We start from the raw sequence: 9,509 nt of genomic DNA, 5'->3' as shown, positions 1-9,509 counted from the left end.
TTCCTAAAAGCATAGCTGCTCATACATCTACTTCTGGTAGTGATACCTCTCTCCAGTAAGCTCCTCAGGCATCTCCCCGAGTTAGAAGCTCTTCCAGAAGTCACATTTTATTTCATCACAGAGTATTTTTAAAGTTTGAGTCTGAGAATGAAGACAGGGAAGTCACCTATGCTGTGGGAAGAAAAACACATGAATCTGTGAATTTGAGGCTCATTAATTTTCCAGGAAACTTTTAATATTTTTTGCATATATGTGGCAAATTATATGTAGAAATAATATTATTAAAAGAGTACTTATTTTGAAGTTTTTAAAAATATTTGTAAAAATAAAGAAATGAAGAAGGGTCACTAAAGCTGCCAAGTGAAACTTGAGGAGATACAGCTAACACGAAGTACAGAACTAGGCACAGGAAGGACATGAGGCAAGGGCTGTTGGCTCAAGTGGGCTGGTGTGGGTTCTTTTGATAATAAGGAAAACTGAAAAGGAGAAACAGACAAAAGAGACGGAAGAAGTGGGTGGGGGGCAAAGAAAATAAAGGTGAGGATCTGCAGAGAAAAGAGAAGAAAGGCATGGAAGATGGGGGGAGGGAGAGGTAGAAAAAGAGAAATGAGGAATTAACTCACCAGGTAATTTGAGATTCCTCTCCGCATTTTCTTTGGCCTCAGGCCTCTAAAAGCAGAGCTGGTTGTAAAAGATCTAGGGTGATAGGCAGAATAATTCTTCCCTTCAAAAGATACACACCACTTAATCCAGGAGCTTGTCAATATGTTACTTTACATGGCAAAAGGGACTTCGTAGATGTGATTAAGGTGAAAGATTTCAGATGGGGAAAGTATCTGGAATTATTCAGAAAGGTCCAATCTAATGGCATGAGAATAAAAGTGGAGAATCTTTTTTGGTTGTGGTGAGAGAGAGACGGCAGTCTGAGAAAGATGCAGTATCCCCTTGCTGGCTCTGAAATGTAGGACTTGGTGCAAGGACCATAGAGAAGCCTCTAGAAGCTGGAAAAGAAAACAGATTCTCCCTTCAAGCTTCTATAGCTTCACAGATACCTTAATTTTAGCCAAGTGTGACCAAGGCAAGACTTCTGAACTCCAGAACTATAAGATAACAAATGTGTGTACTTTTAAGCCACCAAGTTTGTGGTAATTTTTTACAGCAGCAAAAGAAAAACGAATACACCCAGGGACATCAAAAATGGGAAATTGTAAAATATCGCTCTCGGACTCTCTGGTATTCTGCCTGTAATCGGTTTCACATTTAGGTTGGAATTGTTTTTCCTCTCTGCAGAACAGAGAAGGGCTGCTCACAAGACTTATTAATATGCATAAAGGGTGGCATAATTAGTTGCCACAGGTAACCCTTCTCTGGCTGTGTGAACTGAGTTAATGTGCAAATGCATGCAGCACAGGCGGGCAGAGCGGTGTGAGTAAAAGTCCCCATTTCATAAAAGGAAATATTTGAATAATATGCAAATGCACTGGATGTTATTAGCAGGATGTCAGGTTTGACAGTCTGTGTTATTGTGAAAATAAATGAGTTTTGACACAACTAACTTAGGTATGCATTGATTTTTTTAAAAGCAAATCTTGTAACGAGATGTTATGTATTGTGCTGTAGGTTTTATAAAGATTCTGATGGCTATTAAAAGAAAAACATGGCGAAGGATCGTTTATTAATGTATTCATTAAGCTGCTCTAAGGTGTAACAATAATTACTTTCCTCCAAAATGTACACTGTTCCTCCTGCATATTTAATTGACTCTGGCAACCCATATTTAAGACAATGAGGAGAGTTGTCAGAAATAGGAAGACAGAAATAAAGAGAAATCAAATCGCCATCACTGGCATCTAAAACGCTGTGCTGTGTATTTTAACTCCTGGGAATATTTTCTCTGAATGATCTTCATCTTGAAGCAATCTTCCTAATGAAATTTATCTGGCCAGTTTTTTATTCTTTCTTTGGGGCTTTTCTTCTTTTGGTTTTTTTCTTCAGGGGCTCTGGTTAACAGGCAGGACCCAGTGTTGAGGTCACCTCTTCCTGGCACTAGGCAGGGGCAGGGGCAGGGGACTCGCCATCATCCTGGCATTTGCCCTTGAGAGGCAAAGGAGAGAGGCATCCCGGAAACATGTCTGCCTAAGGATAAACATCTGTGGGAGAAGCTCCTGGGCCAAGTTCACAGGCCTGGCAGAGACTGCCAGATGGCCTCATCCATCCTCTGGAATCTGGAGGGCAAGAGCTAGCAGGTCAGAGGGTGCTTCCCCAACTGAGCTGAAAGCTGAGCAGCCCTCCCACCTGGCACAGACTTGCAGGTGTTTCCTGTGCAGAAGGGGCAGGGACTCAATGAGGCCAAACTCTGAGACAGTTCCATTCCCACATGGATAGTTTTGTCTGCAGTCAGGCAGCTAGGAGGAGGGAACTTTGAGACACAGCAGACTTTGGGATTGGGAGGCAGACATCCTAACGCTGGAGGTGATAAGTTTATGGGTATTTGATACCTGGAGAGTCTGCACTGCACAAAGTTCCCCTACTTATCTTTTCAAGAAAATGAGGGCTAGCTTCTGGGGTCCAGATGAAAACATAGCTTCACCTGGAACAGAGGATCCAAGCTGCTCTTGACCTGCAGAGTTCAGACCCCTCAACTGTTCTCATCAAGGGTCTTGAGAGAATGAAGCCACATAACTTGGAAGGCCCTGGAAAAATCTAGAGATGTCCCTATAGGAAGAGGTCTTAAATACAGTGGTTAATGACTACAAAAGATCACCAGCACGGCAAATTTCTCCCATTCTCCAGACTAAGAAAACAAGAGAAAAGACCAACACAAGTCCTGCCTGCCCTCAGTGTGGACTTACAGGAAAGTAGAGGAGATGGATATATACAAAGATAACTTCTTTATCTGCCAAACATTTACATTCAGTGAACTGAAACAGAGTTGAAACTTGAAGTAAGCTAGTGTGGTGTATTGTTTGGACATAGACAATTTCTCCCTATACCTGGCTTCCTTCTGCTCCCTTCCTCAGACCAAGGCTGGACTCTGAATGGTATACATATTCCCAGTAATGAGTCCGGGGAGGCAGGTGACCAAGCAAAGCTGAAAACAATGTAATTGTTGCTCTTAATCAGTATAATTGTAAACACCAGATAGAAAATTGAACGACTAACTTTATTGCTTTGATTATAAAATTGCTTGCTATACTGCCCTGGATTCTTAACCAACCTCCCATAAGTTCTAATAAACCTCCCATTGATACCTCCCATAAGTTCTAATAAACCAGTGTCTTCCCCTGCTGGACCTTCAGGTGACTTCTTTGGACTAGGGACATATTATGCACAAGCCCTCCCAGATTTGGGGTTACTATGTTACACTTAGCTTAGAAGTACCCATTAGGTGTGCATACAGCTATAAGCCTATTGAACCCAGTTGCAGAAAGAAACATGTTCCTGTTAACTGTAAGGCAAAGGAAGCTTACTAACGTTGTTTTGTGTCGACGTCTTCCACGCACATAAGGACACTGTGCAAAGGCCTGGGATAGCTGTATGCATAAGGCACTCAAAGCACAGAAAAAGGCCACTGTTGGTCATCCAGGCAGCTCACCAAAGATTTCAATTAACCCCCTTAAGGGCACATGGCAAGATCCTGCTTTTCTGGCCTCTTGAGGATGCAGCAGCCTTGTGACTTGCTTTGCAATGAAATGTGAATGGAAATGCAAAGTATAAATCTACAGCAGAAGCCATGAGAGCAGTGCCTGCCCCAGTAACACTGAAGGCACAGAGACGAAGCCTCTGTCAGCTAGACCACGCAAGGATGGCACAGAGCAGAAGCTCCAACCCAGCAGCAATGGGCACGTCCTGTAATCTTGAGCAGAATTTAAGGCTTTGTTGTTTGAAGCCACTGAGATGTTGGGAATGTTTGTTGTCACCACATAATCTAGCCTATGCCAGCTGATCTAGGTGCCAAATCCAACCAAAGCCCCAAAGGGGCTGAGTCATGGGGTATTCATGCATGAATGCTTCCTAGAGGAAGGGCCCTGAGTTGGGTGTCGAGGGATAAGGTAACTCATCTGCTGCAACAAGAGCCTGCAAAGTCACAGCATGTACAGGGGGGTCACCTCAAGAATGCAAGATTCTTCATCTGGTTCTTCTCTCTTGAGGACTATTATCCCTGCATCACTTAGGAAAGTGTTCTAGAATCCCTAAGGTACTCATTGAATGGGCCCAGGAATAAGATACTGCCACTTAGGGTCCAGAGTGGCTGGTAAAGAGGGAAGATCAAGTGTGAGCTCCCCAGTGAAGTCATTTCTGGTTCTTATCCCCCTTCCCCTCTGCCTTCATTCCCACACCAGTAGTCCCTTCTTTCTTAGGACTTTCAGAACTCTTAGCACCTGCTTTTGTTGTGGCAGTTAAGAAACAACTTAGTCTAAGGGAATCGGGAAAGCCTCCCCTGATGAGGAGACACTTGAGCTTAGAAAAATGTATAGGCCCAGAGGAAGAGGGTAGGGGTTGGGAACTTGGAAGTTCTATAAACTTTGTCTACTTTTCTTAACACATTGTATTACTCACGTACAGTTCTTCCATTTCACAAGCAAGAAACCTGCCTAGAAGAGAAAGTTTTTAAATATTACACCAATTTTACAATAGGAACAAAACCCAGGTTCTAATTTTTTTGCCCTATATTCCTTAGCCTATGCCAGACTGCTACACATAATATGTTTTTGAGACTCAATGGAAGTTTTAAGTTATGGTGTAAACAGAAAAGGACACCACCAGGTTGTCCATAGAAGTATTTAGTTTCTTGCTTATGATGTTCCTATTATGCACACATCAAAGGTTACTTAGGCTGAGCTTAGAGGATTGTTGTGAAGATTAAATGATAAAAACATGGGTAATATGAGTCTAGCAGGGTATTATTTACATATTATTCCTCTCTAAGTGCCCACTGATGTTATTTGAAGCACTGCTGTCTACCTTGGGCATTATTTTTAGTAGACCAGACTGTGACCACATATTTTGTTCAGAAGTGTGTTCATATGTCTTCCTTATCAGGCAGAGCCTACTCTCCACCAAACAAGTGACTGACACTCACTTCCCATGAGGGCACAGGCCCAGGATCCAGGTCCTGCCAATCAAGTGCCTTCCATGGACTTTTACCTCGAAGGGAATGCCACAGAACATCAGAGATTTGCACAACAAAGCTATCCAGGTGGTTGCTATGGCAGTTGTAACGTCGAGTTTCTAGAGGCAACTATGTCCATACTTCCAATGTAGGAACTCAAGAAGACAAGGAGGAAAGTGTGAGTTTTGTTCAAGGCCAAGATCAGGGTAAGGATTCTTCAGAAATGTCATAAGTGGCATTTGGACAGAGATGGGAGCAAACACCCAAAGGTCAACTCTGCTGCTTGGTCGCTTCATTAGTTGGGTATTGAAGAGACCATTCAGCAGGACTAAGGTACAAAGCAGCAGTTTTTCAAGAAGCATAGAGTGAATTTAGTAAGAGCACTAAACACAGTAAGTTGGAGCTTAAGATTAGTTAAGTCTGCAGGAGGCAGAACCTGAATGGATGTGTGAGTCAGTCAATCACACACCTTTCCACAGAAGGGAAAAAAGTATATATCAGCACCCTCTGATCTTTCACTCTTACCTAAGAGTTGTTGGGTAAAATATGGTGAATGCACAGATAGTTTTTTTTATTTTTCTTCCAACCAAGAAAGCTAATTACCTTATGAACAAGTCAGCCCAACACTTTCTTATTAGAATATGTAAGGTTAGGAATCAAACAACTTGAGGATGAAGTACATTCTTTTGAAGTAGAGTTGTGGAAACTTCAGTGAGAAATTTTAAAAGGTCTAAGAGGAAATCTTATTAGCAAGGCTCAAATCAGTTAGCGTTAAGTCAAGGGTAGGAGTAGAACAAAGCACTGTGCCTCAAACACTGGGCTCTCTACTGGACCCTTTAACCAGAGATAGGTATGTTCACACCCTTCTCGTAGAATCTCAAGTACTGTGAAAACTGGATTGAAAACTCTCAGTTTTATTCTAAGATCCCAATTAGCTTTGTATTTGGCATCACGAATACATTCAGACAAGGTTGCCTGCTCTTTTTCCCTTCCCCAACACATGAACACATATGTAAAACTACATGTAATGGCAGCCCATGTACCTGTGTCAAGGCTCTACTGGAAACCACAGCCAAGAATTAGCCCTGAGAGATATCTCCAATCTGGTGATCCAACACTGTCCCCTGAGACTACAAGCATGTTGCTTCTGGTACAACCAGAGCACTGTACTCACATTTCTTCAGTTGCAAACACTCTTTTCTACTTTGAAAGCATCACTGACAAAGTAAAGCCAATAGCCAGATGTGAGATGGTCACTGGGGCCTGGATTTCTGATTTCCATTCTAATAAGAAAGCTCTGTGCTTTATCATGAGGAATATTTGTTAACTTATTTGGTAAAAGACACATGATCACTAACCAACACGGAAATGAATTCTCTAACAGTGATGCTAGTTTCCTATAATATAGCAGAGAGCTATCAAGTACTGCCTATTGGCATCTATCAAACAGGTTCTTACCTGCAAGCAAGACAAACAAATTCCACTAATGTAAGCAAAAAAAAAAAAAAAAATTCATACATCTGTCAAAAATATTGAATGATCTTGGGGGCCATGGTAGGAGGCTACATGGCCAGAAGCAATATCCCAACTCAAACCACAGAACATATCTCATATCTCATTCATAATAAGACCCACACCACCTGCACTTATAACCCCTCAAAAGGTGAGCTCAGGGTCCCTCCAAAGAAACAGCTACTCTTGCTGCTTCTGGAAACTAATGTAGCTACTGCAGCAGTCACCATTCTCACTGAAATAATCCCAAGAAGTTCCAGCTTCCTTTATCATTCATTCCTGAGCCAATGCTGGCATGAATATACCTGATTGGCAGAGCCAAAGTCACATACCAGTGTACCACCCTCCCTGAGAGAGAGACTGGGAAAACAAGTGGGTTGCTGCCTCCCATCTTAATTCATAAAGCAGAGACTCTCCAAAACAAAGAAAAGGGCATGCAGATGTTGGGTGGACAAAAATATTCCCTGGAGTCCAACTCTCTGGCTTCTCTACTTCACTTCTTACCAAACTTAAATTTCCAAAGTTAGAAATACCTCCTGCTGAACATAGTGCATGTCTCCATTCACATCATACTCCAGAAGTTGAACAACCTAAGGGATTATAGTTATGACATCTGTCTCCAAGCCCAGAATCTCGGGGTAATGCCCACTCATCTTTCACGGGGTAATGCCCACCCATTCCTTCATGAACTAGTGTCAATAATCAATAACTGTAAAGTGTACCACCAATACCACACCCTATAAAAACTGTAGAAGAAATAGAGAAATAATAGGAAAACAAATAGTTAAAAATGTGTGACACATACATGATACACCCAAAGAGAAAATCCTACATGCTAGTACCCCCTTATCTGTGGTTTCACATTCCATGGTGTCAGTTACCTGTGGTCAACTGCAGTCTGAATATATTAAATGGACAATTACAGAAATAAATGATTCATGTTTTTAACTGCACATCTTTCAGATCAGCATGATGGAATCTTGTGCTGTCCTTGCCTGGGACATGAATCCTCCCTTTGTTCAGTGTATCCACACTATAGACACTCCTTGCCCATTAGTCACTTAGGAGCTGTCTGGGTAGTGGATCGGATCATAGCACTGGTATGGTGTTGTACTTAGTAGTGACCCAAAGTGCAAGAGTAGTGATGTTGGCCATTTGGATATGCCACAGAGACACTACAAAGCACTTTCTCTAAATGAAAACATAAACGTTCTTAACTTAATAAGGAAAGAAAAAAAATTGCCTCCTGAAGTTGCAAAGATCTACAGTCAGAATGAATCTTCTATCTGTGAAATTGTAAAGGAAAAAGAAACTTGTAACAACAGCCTTGGTGCCTTGTCCTTGTGTAACTGGGTTTGTACGTGATATACGACTGTTCAAACAGTTTATTGGTTTTGATACATATCAAGGTGGTTAAAATATAAAGAAATGTGTAGAAATGACTGTCACAAAAGTTGGGTATAAGGAGAGTAGAGAGAATTGCCTGGGAAAAGAGGGACTGAAAGGCCCCAACATACCACTCAGGTCTTGACCTTATATGGGTGGACTCATTCTATTCTAATTCTTTCAACCATACATATACATTTCTTTATACACATTTCACAATAATATTTTTTGAAATCTTATGGCATTTATTATTGTAGAATATGAAGTAGAAAGAATAAATGACCCAAAAAGATTCTGAGAAATGGGAGAGGGAAGGAGCTGCATTTTAAAAGCAAAATTTGCCAACCTAAAAGTCAAACACATGACAAATTATGTACTGCTTAGTTTGGGAGCCAAATGAATACCAGTATTTACACTTATGTTGTAGCATCAAATACATGTTTTTCTTTTTTTAAAAAAACTATTTTTATACCCTGATATATGGAGTTCTTTCATAAAATCAACTGTTTCCCCACTATTTTTGAACTTTGATTTTAAATAATGAGATAGGAAAGAAGGATATAGCTATATGTAATTTTGAGTGTTTCTCAAATACCACCTTGTAATCACATACAATAAGTCCCAGTTTACAGACTGGATGACCGGCAGGTGATTTATCATATTTGTATATCAGTAAGAATAATAATTGTAGTATATCAAAATACTTAAATATGTTAAATTCATGAGTAAATAATTATATCGAGTTTAATAAAAACTCATAGTCACTTTTTGAGAATGATAAGTAGCTAAATCATTATTTTGAAAATAAGCAAGGGGAAAAAATCACATACTGAGCTTGCCTTTCCTATAAAACTGTACCACTGGATAAACAAGTAACTTCTCCTTACAGAAACATTCTAGCTAATAAATGAAGAGGAATGGCAGGCTGAAAATATCAGCATTCTATAGCTCCAAAGCAATAAAGAATAGAGACAAGGACCAGCTACGAGAGGCTAACGTTACAAAAATAGAGCCAGCCAGACCCGGGTGCCTCCTGTTGGAGATACCTATATGAACTATGAAACAGTCTTGCAAAAAACAAACAAATAAAACCTGAATTTTATAAACTGTTTAAATAACTCTGAGTTTCCAGGAAGTCTAGCCAGGATGACATATAGCTCTTACCTATAAATGAGAAAAAGGACACCCTAACAGAAAAACATTTAAAGAATTTGAGCATACTTCATAAAAAAGAAATACAAATGGTGCTGGCCGTGGTGGCTCAGGCCTGTAATCCTCACACTTTGGGAGACCAAGGTGAGAGAATCAGGCCAAGAGTTTAAGCTCATAGGGAGCCACTGCACTCCAGGCTGGGCAACAGAAAAAGTCACAGTCTAAAAAAAGAAAAGAAAAGAAATGCAAATGGACAAGACAAATACAAAAAGAGTTGCAATATTTAATTAAATATTTTAAGAAATGCAAATGAGGGTATCCCTGGAGATAAAGGTAAAGGAGTAAT

The sequence above is a fragment of the Carlito syrichta genome, unplaced genomic scaffold (assembly GCF_000164805.1).
Source record: "Carlito syrichta isolate Samal-C Ts95f unplaced genomic scaffold, Tarsius_syrichta-2.0.1 Scaffold301827, whole genome shotgun sequence".
Lineage (NCBI taxonomy): Eukaryota > Metazoa > Chordata > Mammalia > Primates > Tarsiidae > Carlito > Carlito syrichta.
The sequence above is the reverse complement of the archived record's forward strand: the minus strand, read 5'-3'. Positions refer to the sequence as shown.